At 37.6% G+C, this 17,612-nt stretch overlaps 1 long non-coding RNA gene across 2 annotated transcripts in view; it reads right to left on the reverse strand.

Annotated features, from left to right (window-relative positions):
- Positions 1–9,154, reverse strand: part of LOC114628169 — a 15,777-nt gene extending 6,623 nt beyond the window's left edge. The window contains exons 1-3 of one of the 2 annotated variants that reach the window (XR_003712454.1): positions 9,019–9,154; positions 8,724–8,890; positions 4,938–4,988 (exon numbers count right to left, since the gene is read on the reverse strand). This is a non-coding gene — a long non-coding RNA (uncharacterized LOC114628169). The remainder of the gene's footprint in view (positions 1–4,937; positions 4,989–8,723; positions 8,891–9,018) is intronic. The other variant, XR_003712455.1, reaches the window with a different exon arrangement.
- Positions 9,155–17,612: the final 8,458 nt, after the last annotated feature.

Below are 17,612 nucleotides of genomic sequence, written 5' to 3' on the forward strand. Positions count from 1 at the left end.
ATACATACAGGGAGCTGAATATAAAACAGAATTAGTGAAAAACCTAAGCTACTTCAAGTGCTAAACAAAATGCACAAAGACATGCTGATTGAGAAGAGAGTTACAGGTAAACATAACTCAATCAAAACATGCTACTGTTAAATAGTCAAGCCATTCACCTCCCTGAGTACACCGGATAGAAAGAACTACCTACATTGAGTTCCTTCATCTTTGGTTACTAGAAGCTTCATAATAATCATCATAACTAACCAAAAGAAAGACTCCTACAATTTGCACCCACCCTGGGTTTATACAGTGTAATGGGGTTCGCCTTTCTAGGTTACCTATGAGAATCACATGCATCCTTGAGAATATCCTTCTTCTAGTTAATAACTACCTCCTACCTTCCAGAAGCATCTTACCATGGAAAGCAGATTCCTAAATGATCCATCTTGATGTGTCCACTGCAGTTCTTTTTCTTCCTAGAATTCTCTTCCTCCAGCTACCACCATGACTCCCTGCCCACTCTCTTTCTCTCTTTCTCTGGGTTTCTCTGCATAAATGTCATTATATCAGAGAGGCATTCCAATCAGCTGTAGATAAGCAGCTGTACCCTAACCTTACACTGCTCCCTAGCTATCTGGGTTGGTTACATTTTCTGCCATAACATTTACTAACATCTAGCATATATTTATTAGTTTCCATATGTTGTGTGAGCAAGGACTTTGTCCATCGCTGCATTCACAGACTCAGAACATTAAAAAGAACCTTTGATTTATGTGGTATCTTTGCCTATTAATTCTCCCACATAGTTATCAAGTTTAGTTGGCACCTGAGATAACTTTTATTAACACCTTACCAAAAAAAGTCTGAACTTTTAGTTATTAGTGTATGAATGCCAAACAGAATGTGGGAAAGTAATAAACCCAGTGTTGACTAATTTGTTTACTTACCTCTGATCTACATGTGCTTCCTAGAACCATGTGCTTCCTAGGAATGCAGACCTCACAATTCACACTGATATATTTAAGTCTTTTCAATGTCTTTGTGGCTAAAAGATGCAGGTCAGCCTGTTTCATTGAAGAAAATTTGAATGGTTATTAAAAAAGAATCTGTGGGCAGTGAAATCCAGGTTGAGCATACTACTGTATTACAAGGTAAACCCTGTCTTCAAGAAGACTATTCCTGACTGTAGTGTGGTGACAAGTACCACTTGCTCTGGAGTGTTAGTAGTATTACATCTTCCTCTCCCCACTTGGAAAAAAAGCATTCCTCCTTACTTTTCACAGCTTTACTTGAAGATTGAAAACAAATCATCATCAACAACAACAACAACAGGAAATCAAACAACCAAATAAGACAGCCTCAAACTTAACTGAAGTCAGAATCAGAGTTCAAGTCCATTTTATATTATTTTCTAAGATATCTTTGGTGAGATTTCTGTTAACATTTACTGTTCTGTATAGAAATGGTTTGAAAGTTTAAGTAGTATGAAATAATATTTATAATTTGGCCATGAAAAGAAAGTCAGTCAGTCTAGCCAGCCAGCCATTTTTGCTGCATAGTTTTTTCTTCTAAGTCTTTAAGAAGATGATTAAATACTGTGTATCTGTCTGTGAGAGGTATAGTGGCCCCCAAATGACAAGTATCAAACAAAAGACCTTCACTGAGGGAAAAGGGACAAAGTAAGTATATAGCTTACAGCTACTCCTTTCTCCAACTCCATTTTATAGACTTTTATCCTATCCCTTTTTTATCTTTCTTCTGTTTGTAAGAAGTGCTTGAAGGAGTGAAAATAAGGATGAATGAACCAACAGAAAAAATGATGAAATGAAGAGAAGCCTTATTAGTATGTCCTCCTAGAGGTAGTATCAGTTCAAGAACAATGAAAAATGTTACAGATTTCCAAGTTCTTTAAACCTTGGGTGGGCTGCCTTCAACCTGTCTTCTACCCTGAATTCTTAGCATTTACAGCTAGAGGAAGTTGTTAATCTTCAAGCTGCATTTCCATAAGCTAAAACTTCCTGATACAAACAAGAAGTTTTGCTTTTCATGGGGATCTATGCTTCTAAGCTGTTCCTATAGAAAGCCTTCAGAACTGGATGGAGGCAAAGGAAACATATTTATAAATACAGATTACTGCTCCTTGTACCTTTCTACCAAAAGTTCACTCAACGATTTGAGTGCTCACATACTTCTCCTCTTCACCCCCACCTTCAAGTGAAAACTTGAGAGGAAGAAAAATAGGGGAAGTTAGATGAGTAAATTTATTAGTGCTTTATATCAACTGAAAACAAGGAATTCCCCCTCCTGGATTTCAGTGGCCTAATTCAAACTCATAAAACACCAGTGACTAAGACAGTTCCCACTGATTTGTAAAATAAGAAGCAGAAAAAGTCAATTGTGTATTTCAATATTGAGAGGCCCAGGTCTGAAAGATGTTACATTCTCCACAACAGAACCGAGACAATCACTACTGAAACTTTCAGCTTCAGCCAACTTTTACTCTGCATTTCGACACAAATTACTTCCCATCTGTGATTCCAACAGCCTATTTGGATTCAGATTCTGTTTCTACAACAGACAAATGGCCCGAAGTAAGTTCCTTTGTTTCTCTGTGCTTAGGCATCTCACCTATGAAATAGACACAACACAATAGTACCAACAGCTTGCTATGAAGATCCCACAGATCAATGCCAGTAGACTACCTACAATAGCAGCTACCCCAAACACACTAAATCTACAATAAATAGTAGTCAAAATTTTTTTACTACTTTAGTTAATCTGCCATGCCAGCAGTCACATACAGTTTACCATAAACACATATGTCTGGAGCTAAACTGATGGGGTTTGGGGAATAACAAATGAGTAGAGAACCATTACTCCAGGTTCCCTAACGTGCATTTTTATGTAGGATCAAGTGTTAAGGTCACATAACTCACTATCCAGGCTCTGTGATTTAGAGAAACCAACAGACTTACTTGACTACCAAGGGGCAAAGTAAGCTCAAAATATAACCACACTTGTTCCCTAAGGTTGGGCCTCTTACAGAATAAATAGTTCAGATTTGGAGATGATGTTGTATGCAGGTAATCAGAACTATGAACGCAAGCAGCAAAGCATGGCTCAAGCTATATAAACTCAAGCCATTTTTCTTAAATAAGATATCTAGTGGGGTGTGTGTGTGTGTTGTGAAGATATCAATGGATTCTCTTTTTTAAAATATTTTTTTTTCATTTAAAAAATGTTGAAGGCAGAAAAACCCTAATAACATCATTAGCAAGGTCAAGGTCTCCAGCAGGACCAGTCTTCAGGAAATCAATTTTTTTTTCATGGCAAGAAAGGAATATGCTTTAAAATGAAACCTTAGCTTGGCCTTTATTACAGACAATTCCACCCTGTACCTCAGAGGAGCTGCGTTACTTTTTACATACAAAGTTATCACTATATTTAGATTAATATTTTAAAGTGGTTTCAAACAAAATATGTGCTATTTATAATAGCTATTTACAATAGCCAAGAAAAGCAAATGTTTTGGTTGTTATACTGACATACAAAGACATCAAATCCAACTTTTGAATGCATCAAATGTGTTTCATCAGAAAAACTAAAGGAAATGAGCTGTAACAGTGTATTCATATAACATAGTTTACAGCTAATAGCACATTTACTCTGTTTTATGTCTTAGATTAACCTAAATACATTAGAATGCATAGATTGTAATGAATGGGGAGTAAGAGAAGAAGTTATAGCTTGGAACCCTAAGAAGTTAAGCTAGTAGATGCTAAGATTAAATTACTGACATTTTACATATGTAGTCTGTATAACAATTGTTTTATATTGGTCATTTTTCAAAAAAATTAGGGTAGTTTACTAGGTAAGTACAAGATATGTTAGATGAAATATATGTTCTCACTCAGCTGCTCATCTTTGAAAGTAGTTAATAAAATGGCATTACTTTGCAAACCCTCCTTAACTCTTATTCTTCCTGCTATCAAGAAAATAAATGGACAATCATTTAAATTATATATATAAACTCCATATAAAACTGGCTTGTTTTTTCTTTCTGAATAAAAACACCTATCTTCCATATTTCAACCATGTAATCTAAACAACTATTTTTTAGGATAAATAAGTTTTCAAAACTATTACTATAAAAAACAGTAAGCAACAGCAAAAAAAAAAAAACTTAGTCACCAACATTTTTGTCTTGTCAATAGCATTTTGAAATGGACATAAGAAAATTAAGTTGAAGACAGAGATAAAAATATAGATCCAGAAATCTTTCAGTATGTTCAACGCCAACAATACCAGAAGTGGTTTACTAAAATGACAAGCACAACATGCCAACAGGAAGTAAGTGCTGAAACATTAAGCAAGGAAGGAGGCACAGGGATATAAAATGGGGAGTTTAGAAAGAGCTTATTTTTAATGACTAGAAACATAGGGACAAGAGAGCCACCTTGTACATTTTTTTTGTTTGTTTGATTGGTTGGTTGGTTGAGTTTTTTTTGAAGAGCACTTTTAGAAGAAGTCTTCCTTTCAAGATTCAATCATGCAGATCAGTTTCCTAGACCTGCCTGGTTTCCCAAAGGCATTTACTGTGCCCAGCATGACTCCTGTGCCGAAGTATCACTCCCTCTAAGGTGGCCCTTTCTCCCTTAACAGCCTAGACCTTTCAGGGTAAAAAGTTCTAGAAAATAAGTATAAAAGGACTTTCTGTAATTGTATATGAAAATTCTTTGGAGTTCAAAACAAAATGTTATTTCTTTTGTCTTAATTTTTCCTATTTAAAAAAGAGAGCAGGGGGGGGTGGATGGGTGGGGGCACACCCTCTTAGAAGCACTAGGAGGGGGAACTGGATAGGGAGTTCCTGGGGGGAGGATGAAGAAAGGGGATAACATCTGAAATGTAAATAGGTAGAATCTCTAATTTAAAAAAAAGCCAGGTTGACTCACCAAGAATGAGCTTGGATCCCTGAAACTCCCAAAGTCCATTCCACCACAGACCTGTGAACAAACATTTCACACGGAGGAGGGGACCCTATTAATGACCAGAATGGTGATATCACCATCACCTTCACATGACACTAGGCGTAGGGCAAGCAGGAATGCAGGAAGCAGGTGACACACCCCTCTGACTCAGCCAAGTTTCAGTGCTTGCAAATCTTGGCTCCATTATTTCCTTCCTATGTCATTTTGGGCATTTGGCTTCATTTCTCTGTCCATTGCTTTCTCTACAGTAAAACTGAGTAACAATCATACTGGCTTTCCAGTTCATACATCTAAAGCATTTTATATTAAGATCTATCTCCTGGGTAAATATCAAGAACTGGTCAGCACTGAACTAGATGCCAGGGATATATTTAGAAAAGTATCTAACACATACCATGAGTTCAATAAATGTTAATTCAAGAGTTAAAAAGCCTTATCTGGCACTCCAACACATACATACATACATACATACATGCATGCATACATACATACATACATACATACATACATACATAACTCCAGGGGAGGTCTGGTACTCTATTCCAGAATCAAATATGTGAAAATATGTCTCTGATAAAATGTACAGACTTAGTGAGCTAAATAAAGACTACAAGTAGACTCACATAAGCTCAGGTCAGGACTTGCCACCAGTTTGTGACATGAATTTTTTTAATTTGTTAGAATATTTTGGACTGTAGAAGAATTGGTAGGTTTCTATTTATTAAGTAAGAGATAACTTTCAACTGAAATCTTTTCCTCACTAATTCTCAAGGTATGAGTGACAAAATAAATTGCTAAAACAATTGCAGAATAGAAAATACTTTCGGGCATGGAAAAATGCAAGAGAGCATAATTAATGTATAATACATATTAGTCTAAACAGTCTCTTGCTTTGATACAGTGTTTCCTAGATTCTCAGCCTGCCAATCCATTCCATAAACACCACTCAAAGTCTCTTTTTAAAGAATGTTAAAAGTAATTTTTGAATGTAAGATAAAATGCTTAGGGCTTATGACTGCTTAAAAATATACTCCTATTTATTCCATAGGAAAAAGAAGACAAAAGCTAAAAAACTGGCAAATGATCGATTGGTTGGAAAGCATGTGTCTCATAAGAACACCGAAGCCTCCGTAGTCATCCTTGGGGGGAGAGGAATAAATGCTATACCAAACTGGTAAGCCATTCTGCTGTTACCAAAGGAATTCTCTCCACATTTCATTTGAAGGAAATATTTGCAGCTCTTCAAGAGCCTACAATAATTGGTTCAAGATGTTCTTCTCACGGCTGGTCAGCATTGGATAGAGGGTGTGCACAACCTCATGGAAGCTGACTTTTACTCATTACTCCGTATGTTGGTACTTATCTCTCCCAATTTTTCACATACTAATTTTGTATTAAAGTATGGCTTCCTTCTAGGCCCATGCTTCCCACTTTCATGCTGATCCTGTATACAAAGGCAAGTCAAGAAGATCTGAAAGGAAAGGAGATCATTATAATGCCACATGGTTTTCTCCTTCTTTTCTATCCTTCTACTCGATGAGACTGTAGCAGGAGGTCTGAATGACATTTATGAATTGAAACCTTAAAGCTATATTTCAATACCTAACTACTCAGTTGTCAGAGAACAACATTTTGAGGCTTAGCCAGCAGGGTTCTAACAGATAGCTATTGTTGATTTAAGGCCTCCTTTTCAAAATAAGCTTACACATATGTGCGTGCACGCATATGCATGCACTAACATTTGAAGGTATACAGTACACTTATCAAACACTACTGGGTAGAAATGATTGAGGTATGTCTCTCAAATGGCTTCCTTTCACTTTGCTGTTTTGCAAACTCACAAAGACCAAATATGCCAAAATACCAATACCTTCAATAACTCTGGGAGAGAATTCAGAGCAATGTTTTGAGATGTATATGTAAAAATAAAAAACTCAGAACAAAGAATGACAAACTAAATTTTAAAGATGAAGATTTTGGATAATCTTCTGTGATTCTTTCTAATATTTACTATTTAAATTTATATTATATCCCACTTTTAATCACTCAAGACAATGGCTTCTAAATATCTGAAGAACATCTGAAGTTTTATATAGTCTTTTTCTTATCTTGCATGTATTAAGCCCAATATTAAATTACCATATTTTTTATCCAAGTATTTATGTGAAACACAGAGGTGAAAATAAGTATTAGTCACTGAATATACACTAGCAGTAGGATATAAATTAGCTAGAAATACTATCATGCTTTCTCACTATTTTCTGTCTCCTTCTCAAACCTTTAAATGCATGTGTGTCAGGAGGGCACACCTTATTTAAGCCAAATGACATGTGACATTCACAAAAATTTGCAACACCAGTGTGCTAATGTACAGCTGGATCTGCATCTCACAGCCCATGTTTGTCTTTTCATTGAAACTGAAGCTTTGGGAGCTATTAGCCTAAGAAAAAGGATCTTTAAAACCTTAAAGTGTGGGGGCACAATTTACAGATTCCCACATATTCTTCCCATCTGCAGCCCACTCAACTAACAGAAACTCACGGCTTTGCTATCCTGTTATGGCTTTCTTCTTTTAAGCTGAGGATTTTATGATTTCAAAAGGAATAGAATGAGAGCCAGAAGTCAAGAATGTATCTTCTACTTTTAATTCAGTTAGGGCTTCTTAAAGAAAAATAAATAATATTACACTCTTTATAATTCGAAGCCCAACTCTGTTTATGTCATAATTACATGTTTACACTCATAAATGGAGATTGTCCAGAATACCTATATAATTACTAACACTTAAAAATTTCCATCTAATTCTTTGTAATTCTATATCACATGATTACTTCTACTGACTAATAAGAAACACAAAAATCAAGCAGCCACCTACTATCCTAATCTGCTTGTTAGGTTCAACCTTTATGCAATCTTATTTCAGCAAAGTCAAGAAGTCAAACATTCACACTAATATAAAACTGCTATCTCAGTGTCCTTTGGAACACAGATATTCACAGCTTTACTGTTTTTTGTTTTTTTTTTTTTTCTGGAATAGGAGCAGCTCAGATTCAAAACCAGAAAACTGAATTTCAGGTTTCAGAGAAAGGAAGGCAGGCAGACACGGGAGTATCACACCATTAAGAGTTAGTTGCTCATTACCATCTTGAAAATGTTATGCACTGTATGGAAATAAGCACCCTTTTGCTTTACTAATGTAATCAAATAGAACAATCTTAATACCATGACATGAATGCAGAACAAATTCTATGACCACCATAATCTGCCGTTCACAATCAGATGTTTTGGGTGCACTGCTTCAACTTTCATTTTGTAAAGATCTAGATAAAATACGACACACTGGGGAAGCAAAGGAGCCGAATAATTCTGAAAGTATCTCTTCAAATTTCAACTTGCTAGTCAGACTGAATGCAAATCTCTATCCATGGAAAATTAATGTAGCAATTCAAGCAAACAGCCCATTTTAATTTCATGCTTTGCCCCACTGGAAAGGAAACCATGTTCAAAAAGTAAGATCTAGTTCTATTACATATGTTTAGTTGAACTAGTAAGTAACACCCAGCTTGCTTTGTTAATTACTTGATTTCTTCTGAGCTTTTATACTATACTGTAGGGCTGACTGCTTTTTAAAATCCCTACCTTTGTTTTATGTTCTCTGTTTTACACACTTGTTAGGGGTCTGTGAACAATTTTGCAATTCTCCCACACACCATATGATATCTATTAGGGACAATGCCACTTTTCACTTACCGACTCTGGATAACGTAGTGTTTCCTGGTGACAGAATGCGGAGGCTTCCATTTGCTGAAACTCTCTCTTCTCAGCTTGGTAAATCTGATTATAAAACGGCTTTGTTCTGATCACACAAGGCACTTTTCCCCACACAAGTTTGTTAACGAGTTATCTGCATTTCATTCCTGTGACAAAATGAATCAGACAAAAGGGAAAAGGGGGACAGGGAATAAGTCCACACAAGTTCTTGGCACACATTTTCAGCTACATTTTTCTCAGTTTAATCAGTAAGCTGCATTAAAGTGACAGTTACCAGTTTAGGAAGGCAGAGTTTGATCAAATCAGCTACAAGCAATCTCAGTGTCTTGCACTGGTGTGTAGACCCCATGGCTGCAGTCACTTGGTCATCTATCACACGGAGGAATCACTGGACAGTCCCCGCCCCCATCCTGCTCCTGATGAGCAGCAGCCAGCAGGAGAGTGGAGAGTGGACAGTCAGTCGCCTAACCCGGGACTTCTTATAGGGACCTGACAATTAGCTGCTGACCAATCGCAACCAGCACCTAGTACCTAAGTCACATGACAGGGCAGTCTTTATGCCTGTAGAATTTCTGAATTACTGGGGTTATACAAAAGACACTCATTCGGGAAAGAGGGGGGGGGGTCATAAGCCGAAACAGAAAACGTCCTGGCTGTGACAACCCGAGCTTTAAAACAAGTAACACCCTAGCCTCACCCAGACAAAGAAGGAGACCTAGCCAGGGTGGGAATCAGAAGAATGTCCGGCATGTATTAAAAAAGAATCCCAAAGCAGAGGCTAAGTTTAAAGACTCAGTTCAGCTATAAATGAACTTCTCATCCTGCTTCTGACGATCTCCGGAACAATTTCACATTCTAAGCTTCATGCTGCACAGCTCCACAGAGGCTCACAGAGCCTCCCTAGGGAGAGGAGAGAGGTGCTTAAGCTCCTCTTTCCTTCCCACAAAGAGCACCAAGAGTGATTCCTAAGTTAAACACATCCCTTTTAAAAAAACGATTGTAAAAATTAAGCAAATTTAACCATCTTTGGGACAAATCTTTATGCTAACTACAAATCATGCCCCCGTCCATTTTCATTTGTTCATATCAAGAGCACTCTTGTTAAGTAAACCAGCCTATTTCATGAAGTAGCTGACAATTTATTTTTAACACCCCCAATTTTTCTTAAATACCAGTTATGCCCGAGAAAAAATTCAACCACAAACACTCTTACCATTTCTTCATTCTCTGAAAATGGTTCCTTGCTTGGATCTGTCCATTTCTTCTCCCCCTCTCCTGACATCTAAAGTCAAAATACGGGCTCAAACTCTTTTGTCCAAACCAGATGCTGAATTTTGCTCAGGCAAAGCTGCAATAGCTCTTTCTCCAAGGCAAACCCAGAGCACTGTGCTGCTTGCCATTTCCAATTTATGGAAGGAAGCATATGTCAAACAAACCAGATAATGACTCACTGCCTCCCCCGGCCACATTTTCCCCAGAATGGGAGGGTAGTGTAAGTACAGCCCATTTTGATGTGACTCACTTTTATTAGACTGGTAGTTGTAGTTGATCTGACAAGCTCCCATTTTTTCTTTCCTTTCTAGCTCACACATTTAAGGATCAGAATGCATGTTCTAATAGGTTTCAAAGCATTTAATCATATAAACAAGAAAGCTCCGAGATTGTATTTTAAGCCTCAGCTTAGCTCTGGCCCCACTTTATAATATGTAATGTTTCAGAACCACATGCAATACATTTTACAATTAAGGTCACTGAAAATCAAAGTTCATACAACAGTGGGGAAAAGGTTTTCTATATGCAGGTCTGCCTCCTGTCTTTATCATGGGAGGAACCCAGTTTTACATTTCTTGTTGGGGCCCATGTGGCAAGCTCTTCAGGAAGTGGTCAGAGACATGAGAGCCGAGCTGTGTAACAGGCTTTCACTTTTGCATGTACTGCAATTTGCACTCTAACCTGAGTCACTCACAGAAAATCACAAATTCTACAATGGCCCTGCCCACCCCAACATCTCAATAGTCTTTTGATGTCAACTTGTTTAATAGCTGAAGACAAAAGCCTTAAAAATCACCAAATAGTCTCTGGGGAAATCCCAAGCAAATAAACTGCTTCCAGGTCTCCTCTTCAGTATGATGCTAAACTACCATGATAAGAGTGGCATTATATTTGTGGAATCAATTATTCTTAGGTATTTTAGAGATAGGAAGAAATGGAATAATAAATGCAATCCCCCCTACACACACATACAAAATCTGAAAGGCTCAGGCAAACAGTCAAACTACAGTTATCTCTTTTCAGCATACTTCCTTTAACCTTGAGCAAAGTCAGCAACTGCTTTGACGAGGGCTTTTGCTGTTGATTAAACTTTGACGGATAACTAGTTATGTTACAATGTAGGACAGACATACCTTCTATTTTTAAAACACAAGGCAAATAGCTAATGTTTCAACTCACAGATGAAGACACAGAAAAGATACACACATGGAAATATTATTTAAAACAGCTAGTTTGGAAGTTGATCACTTTATAAATATATAAGGTTTTTTTTTTTTTACTGGAATAAACATCACTCTAAATTTTCATAAAGAGTCAGTTTTCAGAAATTAAATTTAAAAACTACTTGGAAGTGCATTTCCAAATTATACTTTAAGTCTTTCAATTTTAAGTACATGCACATATTTCTCAACTAGTTATTAAAACCTGTTCATATTTCAACAGGGATATATTAATCTAGCGGCTGACATTTTCCGAGTAGAGCTTTATTGGCTTAAAGGCAGTTACCTTCCCATGGTACACAGAGAACATCAAGTCTATAATTACTTAGCTTTCGATGGAAATTAACACAGAGTATAAAAGCAGACTTTAATAAAAATCAAAGAGCCAAAACTCCGGCATCTGAAGAAACCTATAACATCTCTTAAAAGTCTGGGGAATGCCTGGTGTTTCAATCCCAGTTCCTCCATTCCTAGCTTTGCACCTGAACTAAAAAGGGTTGATAGAGTGTTTGAGTCACACACAGAAGTTATTTTATCACTTAAAAATAACATTTAAAACTACTTTATTAGTGATGACACACACCTGACCAAGCCATCATTTCTGTAGAGTATCTCAGAATCTGTTTGGGCTTTTCCCATCACATTTTCTGGAGGATCCTTAAAGTCAGTGCAGAAAGGAGCTATAACCAGATGGAACCAGTCAGAAAAGACATTCCAAAACTCTCATAGCAGCCCAACCATTGTGACAAAAAGCCTGCCTTCCTGCACATACAGGAACATGAAAGGTTGTGTAGGATTGTGGCAAGAGGATAAGGAGTTAGTTCAACGCCAGCCTAGGTGAAACCCTGCCTCAAAATTAAAATAAAACAAAAAAATGAAACAACAACAAAACAAAACAGAACTATCATTCTAGTTGGCCCAGATAGGTCAAGACATTAAAACTGTTAGCAGCCAGGAAAAGATGAATGACTCAAAAAGTTGGAGTAACATTGTAGCCCTGTTCAGGGTAGAGCACTGTTCCGGGCAGAGTGCAGAGCACCTCCAAACAGCTCCAAATCAAAGGGATAAAGCGTACAGACCCAGACTAGACGCATGATGTACTCCTTTGCTTTGTTTTGTTTTCTTCCATAAGGCCACCACATAAAACCCTACGACATGTACCCTAAGGGAAGCCCAGGCAGTTGGGTGAAGAGCCTCAGTATATGTTCTCTGTTAGAATATCTTTCATTAAGAAATTCTAATTCCTCTAAGTACACGAAGCTCTGGTTCCATCTGAAAGCTATATGAAGCAGCTCAACCGTCTCACAAGCCCACCAGTAACAAAAGCTAATAGTTTCCAGTCAACATGTGACATAGTTGACGGATGATTTAAAAAAAAAAGACAGCAGGCAGACATCTCTGAGGTACAAGTACACTATATAAATATGCAGATCCTCAAATACTGTGTTCTGTTGAAGGGCAAAGGGTGAGCAACTGACCCAGCCTGCCTTTAACATCATGGGGGTAAGACATGATGCAAATGGTGGTGGCATGAAAGGCTCTAAGACTTCCCCTTTTTGGTGGGAGCTTGTGTCAGAGGTCAGAGGTACAGATCCTGTTCAACTTTAAACTAAAAGGTTGTATGGAGAAACAACACAGAGTTCTTTCTTTTCCAGAAACTCAAAATACTAAACCATCTGACTTTTTCAGTTCTAGAAATCCCAATTATAGGTCAAGGTGAACACAAACAGCCCATGATCCAGTACTGGCCCTGGGATGGTATTGCCTAAAGGAACATGGGAGAGTCACTTCCTTTCTGTTTTTCATCACCTGGATAATAGACATGAACAAGAAAATAAGAGGAAAAAACAAAAATCTCTGCTTTAGTAGAGCCCACCACATTACCAAGGCTGAGCAGCTACCCCCAATAGTTCTCTTCCATTCTAAGGAAGGAAAGAACAGTCTCAAGCTTCCATATCATACAGTTCATTCGAGCAAATAAAGTGACTTCATCAGTTGTATTTTGTAACAATCAAAAATCTAGAGAATGTCAAGTATGACGATACATGTCTATGATTCTCTGCCTTTGGAAGCAGAGACAGGAGGAATACAAGTTCACTCTGAGCCACAGAGTGAGATCCTTGCTACAAAATATCAAAAAATCATTTTTTATTTAGTAAAGTATTCTACTTTCAGAGCACATTAACTTAATGTATAGTTTACATAAAATTCCCAGTATAAGAATTAGGAACATGCCTCCACAGCTGGGCTACATGAATGCCTTGACAAACATGTACATGAACTACATGAAGATTTATGTAGGAAACTGGGTACATGTCTTTATGAGGACTGGATTGTGCTCTAAGCTTTTCATCTCATAGAAGTAGCTGCCTGTCTTCTTGCAGTGATTTCACACAGAAGCTGAATACTTCACTCAGAAAATTTTTTTATTACTTGTCTCCTGTCCCTACCCATTTAAAAGAACGAACTGACTCAGTTCTTTGATGACAATAACATCGTGGGTGGGAGTAAACACACGAGTGGGCAGGGTAGGAGAAGAAGAGGAGGATGAGGAGGAAGAGGAAAAGGAGGAAACAGAGGAGGAGAAGGGAAAGAGAAAGGAGCCAAAAGCTGAATCATGCCATGTGAGTAATCTTGGGTCTTTTTTCTTCTTCATAAGGATATAAATCAAATTAAGCTTGTTTTGCTATGGGTGAAGGAAAGAAAATATAATAATATGAATCAGAGCAATTATCAACTATGTGACATTCACTAAAAATTAACTACAATCACTGCTTTCTCACAAGCTATCCAAAAGATGTAAAAGCACTTGTTAATCAATATAATTCTTGACAAAAATCCCTCAAATTTCAACTCAGTTATAACTCTCTTCTCTAAAAAGAATAAAATTCCTTTTGCACATATATTTCAGAAACAAGACTTACTTCAGAGCCTATTCTGAGACAGTCTTTGGCCTTTGAAAGTTAGTGACAAACACACAAGGGTAATACTAGGTAGAGATCAGGACAAAATACAGAACTGTAAGATCGATGACTCAGAAAATGACTTTAACCTCTCAAAAGTATCCCACGGAAATGATGACTACATTAGTGAGACAAACACTTAGGAGAAAGTGGGCATCTCTGTCCTAATAGTTTGTAGTAAGAACAAAGTTATCACATGAATCTTAGACTCAAACACATGAATTCTCAGGACTCATGGACTCACATATTTCCTAGGAATAATTAGAAAAAGAGTAGACCCAAATCAAATACAGATCAATCTATTAGAAATACACCGGAGTATTATGTAGAAGGAGATCATCCCTCTGCAAGCCCATACCTTCCAGTACCTGGACACAATGGCAGGTGGATTGCTGAGTTCAAGGCCAACCCATGCATGTACAGTGAGATCCTTTGTTAAACAAAAAGTGGCTAACTTAAAGGAAAAGCTTTTAACCAACCAAATTAGTGTCATCTGCTCTTGTGCAAATATAAATAAGGAGTTAAAGGGGCCTTTCTCCCCTTGACAGTGTTGAATCTGGAACCCAGGTACTCAGGCGTGCTAGCCAAGTGCTCTACCACTTAGCTATGCTTGTTGTTTTCACTAAACAATGAAGCTAACAAGACAGTATTTTGTACAAACCCAGATCCTTACAGAATGATCCACAGAGATCAAAGAGGACAGTGCTTTTATCATATTGTTGGGTTTTCAAAAGTTCATTTCTATTTATAGTATAGTAGTTTTATAGTAGTGCCCTTAATGGAGTCTCTAATAAATTATTTCAAGACAAGTTTGAATATGCCAAGGCTTTTAAGTTTCTTGGGTTCTTTGTATTCCTCGATTTAGAAATTTTAATTAGTAACAATGAGTTCTTTGTGGATGACAATTTGTACACCCAAGTTTACCTATCTGCAAATCTGTCTGAATAACAGTAACAAATCTTAGCCAAGATATACTGTCTATCAGTGTTGGGTTTATATAAAATAAGCCACATCTGTTCTCAGACTCAGAGACATAGCTATCTACACCATCAGCCTTCAAGTTCTCTGCCAAGCTTATGTGACTTATTTTTCAGTCAGCATTCTCCAAACTCATAATCTCAAATTTCCTACATAACAGAAACAATACTCTCAAGCCCAATTTTGCCACATCCAGTTCTGTGCCTGCTGTAAATGTGTAAAAGAAATTTCCAATTCATATTCTAGCGTTCATTCTCTCCCTCCTTCCCTCTTTCTCCTCCTCCTCCTTCTTCTTCCCCCTCCCCATCTCTCTAAGAAGAAGAAGAAAAAGGATCTATATGGATCAGTTGGAAAATACTTCATTTGCAATCACAAAGGTCTAATGTCAATCATTAAGAGTCCCTTTAAAAAAAAAAAAAGGTTGTATAAATCTGTAATCCCAGTGCTGGATAAGCCAAAACAACTGGCTCCCTAGGGTGCACTGGCCAGCCTGGTCTAGCCTACTTAGTGAGCTGCAGGCTTGTCACAGTCTCTGTATCAAAAAAAAGAAAGAAAGAAAGAAAGAAAGAAAGAAAGAAAGAAAGAAAGAAAGAAAGAGAGAGAGAGAGAGAGAGAGAAAGGAAAAAGAGATAGACAAGGCCACCCCTGGCCTCTACCTGCACACATATAAACACACACACACACACACACACACACACACACACACACAGATCTTCTCAATATTAACTCAAGGAGAAAACAGTGAGAATAAAAATCAAAACAGATTTCATCAATCCCCAGAATAAAAGTACCCTAAGCAGAAGAGTCATTGACCAGTCTGCTTAGGTACTTTCTGTTCTCTACTACACTAAGCATTCAGAGTGGAAGCCAGGGTGGGTATAGGGGCTGCCATGCATTCGTTGAAAAATCAAGTTTCAGAGGGACCATAGATTTTAACTGGAAGTAAATTCCAGACTATTTATAATTGATCACTAAGTATGCAGTAAGAGATGAAAATGTAGTAATAAAGGTATGCCCTAGAGAGCATGAATCTGGTCAAGGACAGTGGATGAGCAGAGGTAGAGTGGTGATCTTTGTTGGGAGTTGACAAAGTAGTCAGTAGAAGCACAAAGCAAAAAGGTAGGGAGGGCAGCAGACCAACACCTCTCACCAAACAGACCACAGCTACTCTAGAAATCTGGCTGTGATGGGTAGAGAACAATGTAATGCCAGAAAACACAAATGAAACAGAGTAAGGAATGAATCAAAATAAAAAAGAGAGCTTCATAGACAAAGGATAGAACCTATTGATGGTCCTATTGAGTAGTGACATCTATGCATGGTACATATGCATAAAGGTTCAATGGGTGGCAATCACATATTGGTGGCAATCAACAGTTGTCTAATTGGACTTGTGCCCAACTAAACAGGAGGAAAATTATTCTCGGTGATAGAAATTTCAGCACTGGCCCCTGGAAGTTGACTGAGTTTATTTTGACCTTCTGTCAAGCCACTTCAGTGTGATCTCTTACTACATTCTAAATCTTATCTTTATACCCACAAATAAGTGTAGCCACCACCCCTCATCAAAGAAGCCTTTCTTTATAGAAAATGGAGACCATCACAGAAAAGCACAACTGGATACATACAGAGATCAATAGACCATGGAGAGCTTAGACCCAGTGGACATGAATACATTGCACCTCCAGCATCTACAGCTCAAGGAACATAGAGGTCAAGGAGATGGAAAGATTCTAGGAGCCAGAATACCAGGAAGCTTGCTGTGAAAAGTTTGTCTAGAAATGGCAAGAACAATTCCATTATCAATGGCCATGTTAAAATAGAAGAGGGATGTTCCAGTCCTAGACAAAGAACTATAGGTAACTAATGAATGCTATGAGGAGAATCAGCCTCACCCAGGAATGAGGCCCCTCATTGTTTCTCCAGCCTTGCAGTCATATACACACCATCAACAAAAATTGACTTGGCAAATGTTATTTACAAATATTTGTGCATACACAGAAACATATATGTAACAATAGTAAAAGAAAAAGAGACTATCAACCTATGAAGGGGTATGAGAGGGTAGCTGGGGAAAAGGGAGTAGGGAAAGGGATGTATTTCTATTTCAATTAAAAATATAGAAAAAATGGAAAAGGGAAACATGAAAAGGAAGGTTTTACCTTATTTGAAGAATTCCATTTTAATAATAAAGTTTAGTTCCTAATCTTGAACCTATTAAATCCCCTCTTTCTATTTTCTTATAATGTACCTCTCCACCCACCTCCTAATTTACACTAATTCATCCTTATCCAGCATATACCCAAACTACCAGAACCTGTGGAAAGACAACTAGCAGGATAGTGATGGAAACTAAAATCACCACGAGATGAAAGATGTATTTGCGGTAGATAGCGTAGAGCCTGTTGCATGAAATGGGGGGGCAGACACATCAC

Source organism: Grammomys surdaster, unplaced genomic scaffold (genome assembly GCF_004785775.1).
Source record: "Grammomys surdaster isolate TR1022 unplaced genomic scaffold, NIH_TR_1.0 265, whole genome shotgun sequence".
NCBI classification, from domain to species: domain Eukaryota; kingdom Metazoa; phylum Chordata; class Mammalia; order Rodentia; family Muridae; genus Grammomys; species Grammomys surdaster.